General features: G+C 37.4%; 1 protein-coding gene across 3 annotated transcripts in view; it reads left to right on the top strand.

Annotated features, from left to right (window-relative positions):
- Positions 1 to 20492, top strand: part of FHIT (fragile histidine triad diadenosine triphosphatase) — a 620733-nt gene that overhangs the window by 94580 nt on the left and 505661 nt on the right. The gene's annotated exons all lie outside the window — the stretch shown is intronic.

The raw sequence follows: 20492 nt of genomic DNA, 5'->3' as shown, positions 1-20492 counted from the left end.
AATTTTTCTGTATGTTGAATTGCTTAAATTAATACGACTAAGTGTAATGGGATAGGTGTTCAGTGGGGTAAATTTGCAGTAATCTGAGGCCCCTTGAGATTAATTTTGAGCAAAATGATTATCACCACCATCAGCAGCACTCTTAGCATCCTAAGTATTTTGGATTAGCAAAGCCAAGGTAATGAAATATAATGCAGATTGATTTTAATAGAGGAAATAACATGTTTGGAAACTTTCACGATAACATGTTAGTTCTGGGTTATGCCACTTCTGCCAGTTTTCTTGCTGAGAGCTGTTTGCCATTGGAAAGAAAATTTGGGAGTAGGGGGAAAGACAAAACCAGACAGAAAATATACTGCAGCAATGTATGTTAGTTACTTTTTACATAAAGATTACCTTAAATTGAGAAGAATAACCTGTACTAGGTGTTGCAGAACTTGGAGAGTATCTGCAAACGTGAATATATTTTTGACAAACCATTTGTATATGAGCTAGTTGCTTCTACATTGCACTTTAAAGCTGGAAGCTTTGAGATCCTCTGTTCATCTAATCATCTTAACAGCCTTTCTTTGAACCTATTGATTCTTCTTCAGTTTGTGTCCAGGACTGGATGGATAATCCTGATATCATGTCACCAGTGGGCCTAGTATAATAATTTCTATTATTGGCATTATTGGGTTGGGGGTTTTGATGCATTGTACATTCAAAAATACGTTCTCATAAGTGTACCACAATAGCTCAGTGTTTTCCTGTAATAAATCCTGGTCTTACATATCTTCTGCTGTTTGCAATTGATAAGCTCTACTTTGTTACAGGCTCCCAAGTGTACTATTTCATGTGTTTTATTATATATTTTTAGCCTATTTGCTTTTCTATACTTGAAAATGATTTGATTTTCTGTCTATAAGTATACTGATCATCTTCTTTATCGACAGTGTTGACCAGCTCTAATGGTAGGAAATGTCATCAGCACATACCTAATACTAATAAATCTGTTCAATAACTTCTATTTCAAAAATTTTAATAACTTTCCTTCAACCTGAAAAACTCTCTCCAGCAGTTGTAGTTTACTTTGCTTGAGCCATCTACTTACCTATACTGGAGTTTCCCCTGCCTCTTCCGTGTAAAGCTGTTAGGACTTAATCTCGTGGGTAAAAATAAGTCTCTATATAAGTGATTATAAGAAGCTAGGATACAAGGACACTGTTCTACAGGAATATAAATGATAGAGAAAAGGAATATCTTTTTCTCCTCTTTCTGTCTTAAACCATCTAGTTTGGTTCTTTAGGAATGTTTTGAGGACGTTTTGATGAAGAACTTTAAATATTAAGTCTGGGTTCAGGTGCCCACTAGATCACATGAGTGTCTCTGTATAAAAATGATTACTGAACTGGATTCACGAAACATTTGCCTACAATATTTTCCACTAAATGAGTTAATATTTTGAAGAATTGCATGTTGCTATACCAAAATTAATTTTAAAGCTAATAAATTAGTTGAATTATTCTGTTTGACAGTCAAATAAGGTACACCTTGCCCTGTGTATTTTGTGAATATTGTCAGGTATCATATTAAGAACTTCAACACGAGAATTTTATTAAAAGTTGTGATTTAAATTGGATTTACTGTCATTAAGTGTGTCTTTAATAATGTAGATACTGACAACAGGGAGGATGCAATGCATATTTTGCAATGTTAATGAACTGTTTCCAATGACATTTTGTTACTAGTTTCAAAAGTGGCATTGTGTTCTGTCATGATTTTTTTTCTAAATCAGGTAGAAGTGGGAAAACCAGCTGAAGTTATCTGAAAATGCTCAGATAGGAGCAGCAAAACCTGTTTAAATGATTAATACATAGCAAATGGAATTATTTAGAATGAGTGGCTGAATCCTTGCCAGTTCAATGGGTGTCAGAACAGATAATAGTTAACATGATTGGAAGAGAGGTAATTTCTTCAAAATACAATTACACATCCAAAAGTCAGTAACAATTTTAGAAAACTATCTCCTCTTATGCAGCATTTAATTGAACAGGTTTAATGCTTGTCATTATTTACAGATACAGAAAGTTCAGAAATTGCAGAACATGGTGATTTAGTGTGATGGTGATATTCTGCAGTGAAGACAACGAGATTAATTTTAATTGGACCTTTAACCATTTTTTATATTTTAAACACAAAATTGGTTAAAAAGAAATATATTGTATACTGTGGTTGCAGCACAGGCAATACAAGAGTGAAAAGTAAGGCACAGATGTTCTCAGACCAAATTTTTCCAATCTTTCAGGGTTTGAATGAAGTGAGTTCTAAACTCAGTTGTTTCAGTAATGTTTGTTTGGGTATTGAAGATTTCTGGGTACTTTTAATTTTGTTTGTGCGCTAGAAGAAGTTAATTTAAATTTCTTCTTTATTTGGTGTGTGAAGTGACATGTATGTGTTTAGTCATGAGTGTTAAACTGATTTAGCTAAAGAAGCCAGGTAGGCAGAAAAGATGAATCTTCTGTGCTTAGCATTTTCAATGGTTTTGCTCTCTTTCAAATTCTTACAACCAGATTGTTGAATTAATTCACTGTTTTGAATGATCTTTATCATCTCTGGGCCTCAGTATTAACCCTGCCTACTGTACCAGAAACAGAAAAGAAAGGACATATTATTAGTTATTGCAGCATTGCCATTTTGCTTGTATTGAAACTCTTGCTTATTCTCTATGCTTGCAGCTGCTGGCTGGGCACTGCAGACACCATTATTAAATTACAATTATTGCTCTGTATCCTGGCATGATGAGATGCTGTGTCAGAGGTGTTGATCACTGAGAACATTTTCTCTTCAGATGCTGGCACCAGTGCAGCTCTGAGATAATTGGCAAAGTAGCGGAGGTTATTCTAAGTATAAGTAATTCTTATATTGCTACGAATCCTGCTTGCTTAAAGAATGACTTCTGAACTAAAGAAGTTCAAAACTGTGCTGAAGATCTGGGTCTCCCTTGATATAAATAATATAAAATTTTATTTTTCCAACATCTAATTGAATTTATAAAGCAATCATTGCAATGATTTGCTGCTTTGATCTTTCTACATGGCTTATTAACTAATGAATTAGCAAATTAATAGTTAAATATTGTATTTACTACTTGTGTATTACTATACCATAAGACAAAAAAGGCTTTAGGGCATTGGAAGATCTTTTCTTTCTGAGCTCTGATACCGAGGAGCTGTGTAACTTCAGGCAGAATGTTCACACTCTGTATGCTAAATCATAGAACCATAGAATGATTTGGGTTGGAAGGAACCTTAAAGATCACCTAGTCCCATGGCAGGGCCACCTTCCACTAGCCCAGGTTGCCCAAAGCCCCGTCCAACCTGGCCTTGAACCCTTCCAGGGAGGGGGCAGCCACAGCTTCTCTGGGCAGCCTGTGCCAGGGCCTCACCACCCGCACAGTAAGGAATTTCTTCCTTATGTCTAATCTAAATCTACTCTTCCAGTTTAAACCCCTTACCACTCATTCTATTCCTCCACTCCCTGATCAAGAGTCCCTCCTTGTCTTTCCTGCAGCCCCTTTCAGCCCTGGGGGGCCGCTCTAAGGTCTCCCCGGCACCTTCTCTTCTCCAGCTGAACCCCCCAACTCTCTCAGCCTGTCCTCACAGGGGTTGCTCCAGCCCTCCGAGCATCTTCGTGGCCTCCTCTGGCCCCGCTCGAGCAGGTCCGTGTCCTTCTGCTGTTGATGCCCCCAGAGCTGGACCCAGCACTGCAGGGGGGTCTCACGAGAGCGGAGCAGAGGGGGAGAATCCCCTCCCTGTACCTGCTGCCCACACTGCTCTGAGTGCAGCCCAGCACACGGGTGGCTTTCTGGGCTGTGAGCGCACGTTGCTGGCTCATGGTCAGTTTTCCATCCACTCATATTCCCCCATCTTTCACATCTAATTTAGGCATTGTAGACCTAGTGTAGATACCAGGGATTGGATTGGCATATATGTAAGTATAGTCAGGGACAGACCAGGTTCAGTGGCATATCAAATATTATAAATAATAAGCTTCATGTTGTACTTGGATCTTAGTCCAACTCCTGCTCAAGGTAGAGCTGACTTTGACTTTAAATCAGATTCCTTAAAGCCTTGTCCATTGGATGTTAAAAATTTCCAGGACTTTGGGAGATTCCACAGCCTGGCTGGGCACTTCGTGGCTTGGAAGGGACTTCTGTATATCATCTGGTCCAAACATCTGCTTATAGTAACATTACTGCCAACAATAGATCAAGTCAACCATGGGTTTGTTTAGTTAAATTTCTAAGGATGTTGATCTACTGCCATGTTTAATGCCCAGCTGAATCTCCCAAGATAGAATTTGTGGCTGTTGCCTCTATTATTGAACTTATTCTCAAAAACTTCTAGTGATGAAATTCCCAAACTGCTTGAGTAGTCTTTCAAACTCTAAAAAAATTGTGTTCTAGTTCTCAAATATCCTAACTTTTAGGAAATACTTTCTAGCTTCAGGAGAGGATAAGCTGGTGCAGCAGCTCAAAATATTGTACTCTCACTAGCAGGGGAAGGTCTTATCTCAGTGGTTCATTTGCATGTTTTGCATGGTTTAGGAGACTGAAGTTGAGATTTATGCTCTGTGGGGTGTATATGAGGCTAATTCTACTGTAGTTTGTGTTTAATACTGGTATACTGTTTGTGTTTGAGGTCAGTTTGTATAATTCAAAGGCTTAAACACCTGGTTTGATGCTCACTACTGCTGCTTCATATTCAGTTCTCTTCGCTAATAGAAACATTTTTCTGTTTATCTTAGTCTGTGTTTATTCTAAGTATTACTATTTATGCGTATTTCTGAATATAATATTTTTATACCATATGAAAATATTTTTATGGAATGATGTGGTTTTTTCAAATAGCACTTTGTAAGTGCCAGTGCCTGTGGTCAGGGCTATATGCTTGCATGTTGCTTACATACATCTATTCTTTGAAGTTGCACTTTTTTCTTTTCATTTTTTTTTTTCCATGTTTTCCCCCCCTTCCCCCATGCATTTCTACCTGCTCTTTAAGAAATAATAGAACTTCTCCAGTGATGATTCAGGTATACTTTGAATTTTGTCTATTTCCTGTATTTCATGCTTAATCTTTTCAAATGCTATTATGCATGTGATGTATTACAAGCTTCCGGGGAGAGCAGACCATTATAGTTTCTACATGAATAACTTGTAAGGAAATGACTAAGTGGACTTGTTTATAGGCCTAAAGCATTGGGTTTCAACTCTAAAAAGAATGTAAGAACAAAGGACTCTGGTTAACATCCTGTGAAAGCTGGCAGCTTTGATGTATGTATTTGCAGATGTCTGCAGAACACAGATAATCAGTATTTGGAAGAGGTGTGCAAATTCAAGATCTACTTGACCAGTCCTAATGACAGCATTGCAAGGACAGAGTGGCACTGAGAAGTAATAAAATGGCCTTTAATCTCTTGCACTGTCAATTATAATCTACTTGTGTTAAACAGAAAATATTTTGGTGGTTTTAGTTATACAGTTCATGTGACTGCTAGCTGGGGTTTTCTTAACTCATAGACTTGACTCTGAGATAATAAGCATGTATTGCTTAGGAATCTCTTCAAAGAGGAAAAGCAGCTAAGTGTGCATTACTTCGTGGTTAAAAGTTCATCTGTCACTGGGGTTTGGCTGTTACTCTGGCTTCCTTTCTTTGGTATCGAAAATCAGCGGGGTTTTATGCTTTTTATTTTATGACGTTTTAGCTGTCTGTTTTATTGAGCTGCTACAGTGTCTTATTAAACAATTTTAAAAATTAACATCTCTTGGTTTGGAGAAAGTATGTCCGTTGGGTGGTTGTGCCAGTTTTACCCAATTATTGTTGTTCAGGTTTTTTAGGAGCGGTGACTTTACTGCATTTTGTAACACTGCTTTTCTTTTATTGTTAATTTTCATATGCTCCCCGTCTAAATTTTGATTAATTACACTGAATGGAAATACCAGTGTTTCTAGTACTTAAGCTGATTATTATATCAACAGAAAGCATAAAATGTCAGATTAAATGTTCACAAGAAAGAAAAACATACTGAAGTGTTCTAGAAGGGAAAATAATGACCTTACAGAATTGGACAAAATCATCATGCACTATACCATGAGACCTCCAGGTAAACTTTAAGTTGTTTTGCCTTCCATTACAGAATGAAAAGTGTTGGTGTTCAGAAGCACTGTGTAAATTTCTCAGCCCTTTACAAGGGAATACCAAAAGGTAACATTAAGCAACAACTTGTAAATTTTTCTCTGTATAAGAAAAGCAACTCCAGTATACCTTCAGGTATAATAAAACAGGTACTTGACACATTGTATGAACTATGTAGTGCAATCAGAGATGATTTTCTTACACCAGAGGATTAAATTTACACGTTAGTGCTAAACAGTGCTTCTCTGTGCTTTTTGTTCCTAAGGAAAAGCAAAATTTATAAGTTGCTGCATAATACCTCCTGAAGTGCCAGTTTCTCCAAACTCAATTGTGAAATTTGTAAGTGGCTGTTTAATGATGGCCATGGCACTGTTCTTTCCTTGAGGGGTAGTGAAGCATGTACAGTTAGGAAAAGGCTTTTACTGCAAGTACAGTCCAACCTTGCTGACTGCGATGTGGTGAAAATATTAGAAATTCATCCTGTGGGAAAAATCACCCTAGAAGCCGTGGAAGTGGGTGGCATTGCTGGCGTTTATTCACAGGGGTAGGTGCTCTGGCTGTTGATGCATGTACGGATATGTTATCCCGAGGATGCTATATGTTCCACTTGTACCAGTTGTTTCTCATTGCTTTGAGCTGAGATCTAGACTTGTGAGACTGTTCTCAGGCCCTCTGGACTATGTCCATAATTCAGCAGGAGTAGTAGCAGCCATAATTTCCACTACAGTGAGAACAAGTAAAGCTAAGTGGAAAAGAAGCAATTTCTGTCCAGAAGGCTGCAAGAGTTAATTGCACACAACTGTTAACACAATTCGGTATTTTTAGTCTGCTGGGGATTCTATTTACTATTACTGTTTTCCCTCTGATTATGAGAATAAATAATTTTTATGCTGACTGTTCTGTAAGCGCTTTAACAATAATTTTGTCTTGAACGATATTTTCAGCAACTACCTGCTTTTATAAAAAATGTGGTAATATAGATTGCACCGTAACATACTAAAGGAACTTCAGTATTTATGGAGAAGATAAAGTGCTTGAGGTCTTAATAGCTGCAGTTTAATTGTGTTGGTAGTGAACAGGGAATATTCTGAAAAGAATTTTGAATTAAACTTGGCAAGATTGGGAATCACTGGTGGGTTTTTCCTTTTCTCACATGAAGAATGACTTTGCTTCTCTGTTTAGTTGGCTTTGTTTCTACATAGACAAAATATACTGAAAATTGGGATATGGTGCATTGAGTCATGTTTTTTGGTTTGCAGTTTAGGCCATTGGTTAAATATAAGCAGTCTTTAAAACCTCATTTAGTTTTAGTAGCTTTCACAGTAATGTTAACAGAAATATTGTCAGCACCTTTACTGTGTTACTTAAAGCGCTGACACAAAGGAAGCCTGAACTAGATCAAATATAGATTTTTTTTTTTTTTTTTTTTTTTATTTTCAGAACTGTCATTCTCTTGTTTCTATCATACTTTCTTTGATCACTGTAGTCAAATAATATCAAGCATATTCTTTTCATTGACTGACTTATTTTTCTTTCAGGTAGAGTTAGTTCAGTTGAACCACAACTATTCAGGAAAAGATGGACTGATAGTAACTCTTTGGCTCTCTTGTGACCGTGCCAAAGCACTTAAGGCCTTCCTAATCTTGCACTGTGCTATAAAAGCTTTAAAATCCTTTGCTGTTTCCCTGATCCCAGTGCAGCTACTTCACCCACTGTTTTCATTGTATCATTATTCTTTGTTCATTTGCTGATTTTCATATTCTCCTTGTGTCAAACTCAAACTTTTCACTTCTTTATATTAATTTCCAGTTTGCTCTATTTACAACTTTGTTAGTTCTTGCTGCTCTTCATCCTAAGTGTTTTGGGCTTTCTGCTGTTGCTCAAGATAGCTCGTTGCATTTTTGAATGATTGTCTCCCCAGATAGTCCTTTCTGATTAGATCTTTTATGTTACTGCTTTACTTTTGTCCGTTTTTTTCACGATTCAGATTTCTCTGTTGAAAGTTATCATACAGTGGCTTTCCAGAGTCTGTGGCTGTCAAACAGAACTTGCTGTTATTTCATGGAATCATAGGATAGTGGAAGTGTCTAGACCAACTCCCTGCTCAAACCTAAACCTAAAGCAGGTTGCTCAGGACCTTTTCCAGTTTAACTCTGAAAATTCCCATCCTAAGGATGGGAAATTCTACAGCTCCTTTGGGCTACCTGTTGCAGTACATAATTGTTCTCTTTGTGAAGAATTTTTCTTTACATAATCAGAATTTTTCATGCTACAGCTTGTGCCTGTTGCCTTTTGACCTTGCTTTTTCAGACAGAATTTGGCAAAGAGCTTACTGTCAATAGCATAATTGCATAAAGGAACATATAACAGAGGCTACCTGTTAATTTGTACAGATAAATCTGTTCCCACGTTTCACAGTCTGAGCCAACTAGCAGCAAAGTGATTGGGTGCAACCTAGTTTGCTAACTGAATTATTAATTTTGTCTACTTTCACTGAAATAAGAATATTAGCAGATCTAATACTAATAGATTGCCAACACTAACAGTTGCAGAGAAATTTCTTATGGCATTTGCAGAGTTGGCTAACAACCAGGGAAACAAAAAAGAAACTTTAAAAACCAGAAACCATTGCTATGAATTAATTTTCATTTCATTAGTGAACTTGAAAAATCTGCTAAAATCAATTTCAAAAATCATCCCTCCCACACACTTTATTCTGTACAGTATCATAAAATTTGCCAGCAATGTGATATAATGAAAATTAATCCCAGTTAAAACTTGTCTCATAACTTTCTCTCCTTCAGCTTCTTACCTCAACTAGAAATTCCATCTCTGTATTGCTTGTTGATCCAGCAACTGAAAAATGCGGCACAGCTTTTTTTCTTGAAAAAAATTGGAGAAGAAAAGACTGTTCAGAACAACATGCCAAGTGCTGCATGGTGTCCTCAAACACAGAATGTAAACTACCTCTGTGGTGCTCAGAAAGAATGTGGTAGGATTCAGCAGAGAGGAGACCTTCAAGTTGCTTAACTGGAAAGAGAATGTCTTGGTTGCTGCGGTGTTTTGTGCTGAACTGTTACAGAAAGTTTAGGTGATTTGGGGCTGTGAATGGCTGCCCTTTCCTAGAGCTGTCTGTGCCGGTGGGAGAGGCTGCTGACCTCTCGGCTGCTGCTGGTTACCAGGTTTGCAGACTTGCTGGTTAGGGTTGCTTGTCTGAGTACTTGGAGTGAGCATTGTGGTCAATGCGCTGTTTTGATAAGCTTTTTACGTTCACCTGGCTCAGAAAGAAGTACAAGGCATGCTCTTGTTGTCATTTCTTAAAGTTGCCGCTGTACCTGAAGTGATACCATTGAACTTCTGAGCAATTTCTCAGTATCTGACATTGCGGCCAGACTTGCCATTCCGCTGCTTTCAATGGGCTGTTACTCAAACCACTACTGGTATGAACTGTTGCTGTGGTTGTACCTGCTCCCACATTCTTTGATACACAACCTCAAGAGTGTATCTGTTCATGCCTCCCACCCTGCTGCCTTCCTCCTCTGCTACTATGTTCAGTTTGGAAAATTTTGAGTGCCCTGTTGTCTAAAGCATAAACAGTCTTGATTTACTGTCAGAGTGTGATTTCTGTGATTTAGTATCTCTCTTGAGCTGAAGTGAGTACCCAAAGAGTCTGGTAGTAGTTAAAATGGAATAGATGTTTTTAACTGGTGAGATGGGTTTATTAGCCTCTAAGTAGAAGTTTACAATATGTGGGCAGACAGGCTCTGCCAGTTAATTCTAACCAATGTACACACTCCATCTGATAGCCTGGATGCATTTTGTTGTCATTGTTGTATGCTCGTTCTCCATAAATTGAAGCCTGGGGACACACTACCTTGCTGGAAGGTATCACTCTAGCAGGAAAGCATGATGGAAAACAAAAAACAGCAAAGAAAAGGCAGGTTTCCCTTAGGGCAATAACTTTTTCCTTCATGTAGTGGCCGTTTTCTGACAGGACAGTTAATACCTTACTAAGCTTTCAAGTTCCTGGTATTTTTTCTTCATCTTACTTCCCATGTTCCATGCAAGGCATCCAGAGATGTTTATGCCTTAAGCAGGCTTGAAGGCAGGAACAGAGAACAGAAGTAAATACAGGCTCCCATAGTAGTGCGCTGACTCTTAGAGGCATCTGGTTTATAGACAGTAAGTATTTATTGAGGAAGACAAACAAACTTTAACATATAAATACAAATAATCTCCTGAAATCTGATCACTCATAAATGTGTACTGATCTAAAACATTCTTCAAAACTGCAGAAACAATTGATGCTTGACTTCTATAGTGTCCACTTAGAACACCTTCCTCGATCTTTTTGAAAGCGATTTTCTTCACTTGGTTATAATATTAACATGGGTAACAGGAATGTCGCTGGCAGGAGTAATAGACCTATTGTGTTTTGAAGATTAATAAGAAGGCAGTGTTACTTAAACTAGTTTTATTTATATCATGTGAAGATTGACTTCTATATATATTTATTTCAAAGATATGGTCCCCTCAAGAGGCCATCAGGAAGGATTTGATGAATTTTTTAATTTGGTGGCCAAAGATGGTAGTGTTTGAAAAAAAGAATGGCAAAAGGGTGCTTCAAAAGAATGAAAGACATTAAAAATATTACTAATAAACTTTAGAACTTTTACCAACAAGCCATTCTAGTAAGGTTCTCTTCAGGCTTTTATGAGACAGGTAACTTTTAAATACTATTGAAAAATATTTTAGTCTATGCAACATTTTAATGCTGTCTTGTCTTATTCTACAATAGAATGAACAGAAGCTCTCTGTGGCTTGTTTTTTGTTTGTTGTGTTTTTTGTTTGTGTTTTTTTTTTTTTTTTTAAGACAGTCGCTCTTTGCCTTCCTAAAGGAACATGGAGAATGCTTTTAGGCTATTATTTCTGTGAAATTCATGCTAGCGTTTCAAATGGTAAAGCTGTCATTCCTGTGTATGAGATGGATCTAGGCTATTGCTTTTCCTCACGCAGCAAGATTCCCCTGGATTGAAGAAGGGACACAACGCACTGGTGTGATGGTTTCAGAACTGGTTTTCAATTCTAAATTTGCAACATAAGCTTGAACAAGGTCACTGTAGGGATTTGAAAAGCTGAGTGATATTTAAGGAAATTAAAACTGTTTCTGCCATTTGAAACAATATAAAATCTGTGCAGGAGAAAAGCGATGTGAAGTTCAGAACAACGGTGTTCTAAAGGCCTATGAGAGATATACCTTTGAATTTTAATGCAGTGGGTTTATGTATCACATAAGATTGCTGGCTTGGAGGTTTGTTTTTTTTTTTTATAATGGATGGAAATAACTTCTAGACTCTGCCTATGGCTGCAGATATGTTAAAATCCTATTTGGTAAATCGATTTCAGTGCTTTGGGTGAAGGTGTGTAAGTGATTCCAAGTTAAGAGTTTTTGGCTGATTTCCATTGTCAGGCTCTGGGCTAAGAAGTTTTATCATCCTTTAAAATAAAACAAACCAACCTATGAGTCCTTTCCCAAAAAACTAAATAATAAGTCCAGTGTAGACATAATTTCTTTTGAGGATAATTTATTTATCCTTGAATAAGAGAAATGCTAATTGTTGATAAAAATGCTGCCTAGGCGAGATGGCCACTTAAAGGATTCATTTTTTTTTTTTTTTAAGAAATTTAAATTCATATCACTCTTCGAAAAATAAAAAGTGGCAAGTATACCAGGGAAATAACAGAATGTAGACATAATGACATGTGTAACGAAAATTCACTGTGCAATAAAATAGATATTGACAACACAGAGTTCTTCTGAAAGAATGACACATGACATAATGGAAACATGAAGTGGTAGTGTTTTGTGTAACAAATAAACAACTCCCTTGAGAAACTTGAAGCACCTTGTTAAATGGGGGCATTACTTCTCCTGTATTGAAATGCACATTTTTACTACTTCTGCTTTTCTTATGACAGTATATATATATTAAGAAGATGCTTTCTTTACTTCTGAATACAGATACACAACTGAAAGTTCTCACATTGACATAATTATTCTTCCGTAGGAATTACTGTCATGTAATACTGACTTATATTGGTAAAAAGCCTCTACCTGTTGTATAGCTTTTACTGATATGAATCCAGTTACTATCGCATCACTAGTTAACATATTTCAACTTAGAATTCTAACTCTTAAATTGTTTGCTATTCTGTTGGTGGGTTTGGATAAGGGAAAATTTGCTGTAGTAGCACCCTTAAGATAAATGCAATTAAGAACTGTACTATTGTTCTACAGTTTATTCTATCCATTACCTGTAGAGTGTGCTGCTTGTGAAAGGACAATTTTCCTCATAATTGTCTCTGTGCTCAGAAGTCTGATCAGTGGTTGCATCTTATTTCTCACAGGACTGATGAAGTCGGGCCACTACAGACCTTGCTTTACAGATTGTATGACTTGTCTGAACATTGAATTCTGGCTGAAACTGAGGTTTAAATCAATTATCTGTTGTTGTTCTTAAGCTAGACTTCTAAGCCTAGTAATGCTTGTATCATGGATTTAACAAATAAAGAAAAACATGTAAGCTAAAACAGGGTAGCTGAGAGAGAATACATTGGCCATAAAGGTTAATTTAGTTTAATTTAGTTTAGAAATACTAAATGTTGGTTGAACTTGATTAATTGTGACAATATATTTAAAAGCTTTCTCTTTCTATATACAGTGGTTTGTGAAAAGGTGGACAAAGATTTTTTTGAAAGGTTTTTGAAATTATTCTAGCTTGTGCGAAATATCTGCTACTTCATTCTTAATCAGCTTGGCTCTGCCAAGCCTGTATGTCATACTCCCATAATAATACATTTATGCCTAATGTAGGTTGTGGGTTACGTGAAAAGTTATTGGAATTCAGGAGAAGTTATGAAAATATCTTAGGATAACTTTGCATTTGCTCCACGGTTCTAGAGGTAAAGATCTTGTCTTTGATAGGATCTTCAAGAGCTGGAGGAGTATAAGACTTTCTGCCGTTGTTTCAAGAAAAAGGGAGAGCAACTACGTAATCTCCAAGGACATTTCAATGGCGACTAACAGGCTGGTTTAAGCATACCAGCCATAGACCCATCAAATTCCTTGTGCAAATCCTATTCATGTAGGTTCTTAAATATCCTCTTGAAAACCACAATGTAATAATTATCTTTGCAACATTTGGACTGAGAGAGATGCTAATAAAAGCAGGGAAACAGAAAATGTAAGGCCAACATTGCAGCCTCCATTACCTGGTCATACTTCAGAACAAGGTGTTACGTGCTGTTCAGTACAGTAGCACAGCTGCCAGAAGAAGTAATGAGGTTTGCTGAAGATCTTGACAGCAGACTACAGTGAATGGCAGAGATGGTGTAACATTTCACTGAACATCTGTCAGTGTTTTGAGGGAGTAGATACTTTCATGCCAAATGGGCAAAAACTTTTTGTCTCATCTTAATAATATGTTTCCTTCTTATCAACTTGAATGAGAAATTTTGAAAGCCTGCTTTCCTTTGTTGAAGGTTTTGTGCTTGTTTTAGGAAGGCATGGTAAATGGGCTAGCTTTTAGAGACTTATCAGACATATACTTTTTTCAAACAGTTAGAGCACACTGCTCTTTAGAGTGTAGAAATTCGGATATATGGCTTATTCATTTGTTTATTTAATGATGTTGTATACCAAATAATGTTCTAGGTGTCATAGTGATCTAGGGGAATTGGCACATACAGGTTTCCAAAGTTCTTGCTATGAATTCATGCATGAAATGTTGTAAGATTCAGGTAAAATTAATCTCACCTAAAGATGTCATGTATTATTTTGTATTTAGTGTCTGATCCTTATAGTTGCAGATCTTGATGCAAAATGCCAATTACTTAGTAAAGGTCATCAAAATAACTAAGACAAAATCAACATTCTTTCTAGCCACACCACTGTAAGTCTTAGGCAGGTTCACAGATTATTTTTCCATCTCGGAAAAGCTAATTGGACATTAGTGTAAGCTTGCATGACATGAAAACACTTCAAAGATGTGATTATCAGATTCCTGTGAAACCTCAGTTTGTTTATAGTTGCTGATGCATAGGATGTAGGTGAAGATGAATGGAGAACCTGAGTGGCAAGAATTAGAAGTGTCTAGTATTACGTTACAAGCACTTTCACCTGCTGTGTTATTCCCACAGAAGATACAGTAAGCATGTTGAACAAGCAGAACATTTGAAAAATACATAAACATGTAAAAGAATTCAAGTACTGTGTGATATTTACAGAGAACAAAATCATGAAGTTTCAGTTTTATATTTTCTGCACTTCTGTCTGAGGAATTTCAGCTGTTCTGAGAGTGGGTTTCGTTTCCTTTAGTTTTGGGATGGATTGGAGCACCTCCCTTAGGAAGGCCCTTCAGACCTCCTTCAGGAGAGATTCTGGGTTGATTTCCTGACCTCCTGTTGGCTTTAGAGAGCCTGTTCAGGTGTAAGACTTAAAATAGCTACCACTTTTTACCTACTTGTTCTCATAGTTCATTAGTTTGCTTACAGGAACTGTAGGATCTACATTTCCCCTGCGTGCAATGTTAGTGCAGAGTATCTTTAGCTTAAGTGTAAGGTGGTGCTTTAGTAGTGTTGCTGCTATTTATGATAATAGTTAAGCTTATATATTTAAAAAAAAAAAAAACAAAAACAAAATAAACCAGGAAATTTGAACTATTTGTAGTATCTTGTGTAGAATCCAGTTACTAAAGAACAGCTGTTACTTTAACCTGCAGCACTTCGTTAGCAATTTCTGTGGGGAAAAAAACCAAACACAACAAACCCTAGTTTAATCCAGTTGCTCTTGCCTCCTCTCCCCCAGGATTGGCATCTTCTTCCATCTCATCTTTGCTTATCATACGATCTCTGCTTTTGCTTCTCTTTGGGATGACAGATGTGATGGATGTGCAAGAAGTTCAGAGTTATGGCCAGGCTTTAAGCTTTTTTTGGCTAAATATCATACTTTCAAACACTTATTTCTTTGTAAAGTATTTTTTCAAGCTACAAATAACAGCAATAAAAAGGTTCATTAAATAGTTTGAAAATGTGTAATACCAGATCATGCTGACTTGCTACCCACAGGATGTCATTTTCATCTAAAACTAGCTAGGAGTCTTGAGTAAATTACAAATTTTTCTTCTGTATTTTAATTAATACAAGCCACATTTAATGTGTCTCACCGTGCCTTTGCCAGCAACCTGATTTCTTTTTGTTTTTAAATGACCCCTTTTATACACTGTGCTATTGGTGAAAGAGCTCAGTCCCTTACAGGATGTCTGCCTTAGGAACATTCTCTTGCTCAGGCAATGTAGACTTCTGAAATATTTTGGTAGTTTGTTGTGTGTTGATCTTTGGTTTGCCATGTAGGAAACTTGTTTCTCAGCTGGGGACGTAGGCTAAACTAAAAAGGAACAAGTGTGTTACGAGAGAGACCCAGAGTAAGGACCTAATGTGCTGGTGTGTAGAGCTAGTGAGAGGTATCCACTCCCTGGTACTTGGAGTGGGATTGCAGGAGGTGTGTGGTGGGGAAATAACCAGATGAAGATAGTGTAGCTTGGAGTGGTGACTGCTCCAGAGGAAGAGTAGTGGCTTTAGCTGATGTGAAGGGAAAGGGTGTGAGGAGTTGCAACTCCTTCCATGAGGTGAGAAACAAGCCAGGAACCTCTGGGCTATGCAGAGGATGGATGTGGTAACTGGTGGGAAACTATGGTACTTCTGGGTTCAGGGGGGAAAATATATTTGTGAAGGATCCTGACAGCTAAATCCTGTTTTCATTGGCTGTCCATGTACATAATTTATATCTATAAAGACTATGAAGACCAGATCCATTGCCCGGACCCTTAAGATAGATTTGCTAAAACTCTTTATTTTAGCGATTTTTGCTTTGTTCTGTTGTGTCAAATTTGCCTGTGTGAGGTATTTATTAAAAGTGAAATTGGTTCTCAAGCTTATCTTGTACGGTGAGGTAAATGGACCTGCTCTTCTCTTTGACTACATGTTTTCATATGGCAAAAACGCAACTAGCTATTAACTTCTGCTTCATATGCTCAAAGTGCCAATTCAACTGTATCTTACTACTGGACATTTCTGAATCAATTTTCAAAATAACTGACACAAATAGGCGGTCCTGATGTTGTTCAAGTAGCTAAGCAAAGTGCCTTTTCTGTGTGCAAATACTGTTTTGCTCAGTAGGTGATAATACTGCTTTTTGCTCACTGGTCCTTTTTGCTGCATGTAAGATCCATTGGAACATGTAACTACTGTTGTTACAATGATTAAAAAAAAAAACAAATAATGGCCTTCATGTGAGTACTTAACACCTTGTACTTGCAATGGATGCTTTTTTTTTTTTTTAAAAAAAGCATGATATAATGTCCATTGGATGAGATTATTTTTCAGTGTTGCTACTTGTTCATTTAATGTACTTTCACAAATACAAGATAATTAAAATTTATGACATCGATTCTCAGCAATGACTACCTTAAACATGCATGCAGAAGTTGGATTAAGTTAACATTTGTGCTTCTATTTGGTTCATGACATACACCAGCAACTAACACCAGCAAATCTGTTTTGGATAATCTATGCAACTGAGGGATTACTTTCTTTTTCTTCTATAAAACTTATTTTAGATCACTGCAGTGAAGTATTCCAATTCAGCTTTTGATGCATTGGAATGAAACTATTGCTACTTCAGTAGCTAAAAAAATTATTTGAATGTTTGTATTAGTTTTTGCTTGTCTTTGATATTACAGATAACATAGATACCTATTTCTTAGATTGTTTATTTTTATATTGGTATTTGTGGAAGGAGGAGGTTATTTTAGGCTTTTTCACGTCCAAAGCACTGTAAGTTCTCAAGTGTGCATCCAAGCTTTATTTTTAAAACCTCTAGGACTGCAGGCATCAATGTAAATTAGTATTTGTATGTTATATCATTCTGAAAAATAGTGCTTGCTTAATTGAACTACAGTAATGTTCTGAGTTTGCAAGCTGCTGGAATAACCCTGGGTACTAGTGAACTGAGGACAGCTCTGGGTTTACCTTTTTTTCCTTCTTTCCTGCTCTTGACATCTGAATACTCCACAGACATCGATGAACTGGCCATCATTAGAACCACAGAAGGATCAAGTAATGTGTGAAAAACTAATCTTGAAGTCTGCGACAGAGCCAAATACTGAGTTTGGGTTATATGAATCTCAATCTAGTGACTAGATGATAAAATCGTGCTTGCTGCATAAAGTCTGGAAAGGAATTTTATGTGAAGTGTAAACTAAACAAAGTTCCTATTTTTTTAACAGTTCATTTATTTTTAAGCCGTTTCAAACCTCAGTGTTACCCATAATATAATCCAAACTTTTTTCTGTGAAAGGGGCAGTTCAGGAAGCAAACCTCTCCAGGGATACTCTTAAAGAAAAGCATGAAGTTTTTGGTGTGTGTTGTCCCTGTCCCCCATTCCCCCCCTCTTTTTAGAAAAAAAAAATATTTATTTTTTGGCATTAAATAAAGGAATTAAAAGGAGGAAAAAAAAAAAAAAACACTCCTTGGAGCAGTCACTGGGGAGACTATCATTTATATTTAAGATAATTGTGGAAGGTGGTAGAAGAGAGTTTTTAAAGATTTGATGCTACTGCCTGTTTTCTCAGACTTCCTGCTGACTGCTGATGACAGCTGCTTCACTGAGATTATTGGTTGTACCTTTTATTGTAAGAATTTTAAAGCTACTTATAAATAATGTATGAACAAACCAAATGGTAGACTATCCCTATCTGTGCTTCGTTAGCAAACAGACTTACAGGAATATACTGACTTTCTAAACGTACAATACCTAAAGCCAATCATTAATGAAAATCTGTGCAACAATTTTTTTTTCATACTTCTGTGTCCAGAGTGCACCTTTGTACTCCTGTGGTTGAGTTTTCAATAGGAAGCTTTGCACAGAACTGATGGTAAATAGGTGATGTGGCAAGAATCTCCAAATTCCTCAGGAAACTTTTAAAGATAAGTTTCTTTATCAAGTGAACTCCATTTTACTGCTGTACTCAAACTGTAAATTCTTGAACTTTTTTGGTTAGTTAGTAGAGACAAGAGCAACACATGGACTCAAAAGAATCATGGTGCTACTTGGCTCTGGCAGCAATGTTGTCTTTATGTGGACTATTTAGTTTTTGTTTGGCTTCACATATTTCTTTCCTTCCTTTGTATATATTTGTGTGTTTGTGGTCTCACTTATTTGTGTAATTCTATACCTGCGTTTCAATCATGATTTTTGTGACTTTCTTCTTGTGCTGCCAGTTGACTGGTATAAAAATTTAGATCTTTCCTACAGCTGAACAAACTGTTTTAAATCCTTTTCTAGAGAGGTAAATTCCTGGTTATAATAATGTTATTTGCTTCAGTTACAAATCCATTGGATTCATAAAATGTGAATTCTTCATCAGCAGTTAACCGTGTTGGCTCACTGCAGGGTGCCTTCCTGATAGTAGGCTGGGAAGAGTTTGTTAGGATTAGATTTAGGTCTGTTTTCTAAATGGTAAGTAACTCTTTGCAGCTTATTTATATCTTTAATTCCACGTGTTTATTAAATGCATAGGATGCAATTAGCTGTGGTTTGGGGTTTTTTGGTTGGGTTCTGAAAGGCATATAATTCCCCTTTCTCCTTTCCAGCCCTGTCCCCCCAGCCCTCTCAAATAACATAAAACCACCCCAAACAAATGCTAAACTCTCTAGAACATAAAAGGACTTTAGATTTGGGACGAATCTTAGAAAAACTTATTCTTAATATCCTCTTTACTGAAGATATGTGCAATCACCTGTACTATATCATCTCCTATTTGCCTACTGCTGCACAGTTTCACTCATGTGGAAATGTCTGATGGAAAAGAAATTCAAGATTGTTGTCTTTTTACTGCATTGAAAAATACCTAGAGTTTTACAAAGCTTTCAGAAAATTATTTGCAGTCCATTTAGGGAAGCTGGCTGAGCTATCAATAGATAAGTCAGGTCTTTGCTTGTCTGAGGTATCCTTGAAAGTAAAGAACGCAAAAGGCTGAATTTTCTACTTGAATTTAACAGCTGCAGTTGTTCCAGAGTGAGCACTGAAAAAAACTGCTGCTTATTTTTCTCCAGCTCTTTTTTGTTGAAATGATAATGAGGGCTGCTGAGGGCTTTTATTTTTGATAATATAAAATGATAATTTTACTTCAAGGTAACAGACTGTTTTAGGGACCACTTTCTGATCTGAGCTTTCCTTAGCTACTCTGACACAAAAGTAACAATATTTTCAACTTTTGAGACATAAGGATAGATTAGATCTTGCTTTTCTTTATGGTTAGTAATCAGGTCCTATATTCCCTGTGACCCTGGAGGGAAGGGAGCACCTTAAACGCTGGGACTACAAGATGTCTGGATCCAGTGGTTAACCCCACAGTGGGGAAGGAAGTGTGTGTGTAAGTATGTGTTCATGTAGGCCTATATCTTACTGTGCTGGCTGTGGCTGGGATAGAGTTCATTTTCTTCACGGTAGCTGGTATGGGGCCGTGTTTTGGGTTTGTGCTGAAAACAGTGTTGATAACACAGGGATGTTTTGGTGACTCTGGGCAGGGCTTACACAGAGCCAAGGCCTTTTCTGCTCCTCGCCCCACCCCACCCGTGAAGAGCCTGGGGGGGCACAAGGAGCCGGGAGGGGACACAGCCGGGACAGCTGACCCCGACTGACCCAGGGGCACCCCAGACCGTGTGGTGTCACGCTCAGCTTACAGAGCTGGGGGGAGAGGGAGGAAGGGGGGGACATTGGGGGTGATGGCGTTTGTCTGCCCAAGTCACCTCTACGTGTGACGGAGCCCGGCTGTCCTGGGGATGGCTGAGCCCTGCCTGCCCGTGGCAGTTGTTTTGCTTTGCTTGCGTGTGCAGCTTTTGCTTTATCTATTAAACCGTCTTTATCTCAACTCGGAGTTTTCTTCACTTTTACCCTTCTGATTCTCTTCCCCATCCCACCACAGGAAGTGAGCGAGTGTCTGGGTGGTGCTTAGTTGTCTGGCTGGGGTTAAACCACTACACATATCTTGTGCCGCCTTCCCACTAGAAGGTCCACTATTCAAATTTGAGAGCCTTGTGTTGTGAGAAAGGGAAGCTTGAGGTTTTTGTGCTGCATTTATCACTTGCATACATTATTTCTCATTGCTAAGTATAAAAGGCATAAATGAACAGCTGAGTGCCAGGTGAAGCTTTCAAATGAATTCAGACTTATCCCAGATAGATTGTATGTCAATC

Source organism: Athene noctua, chromosome 10 (assembly GCF_965140245.1).
Source record: "Athene noctua chromosome 10, bAthNoc1.hap1.1, whole genome shotgun sequence".
Taxonomy (NCBI): Eukaryota; Metazoa; Chordata; class Aves; order Strigiformes; family Strigidae; genus Athene; species Athene noctua.
The sequence above is the reverse complement of the archived record's forward strand: the minus strand, read 5'-3'. Positions and strand labels throughout refer to the sequence as shown.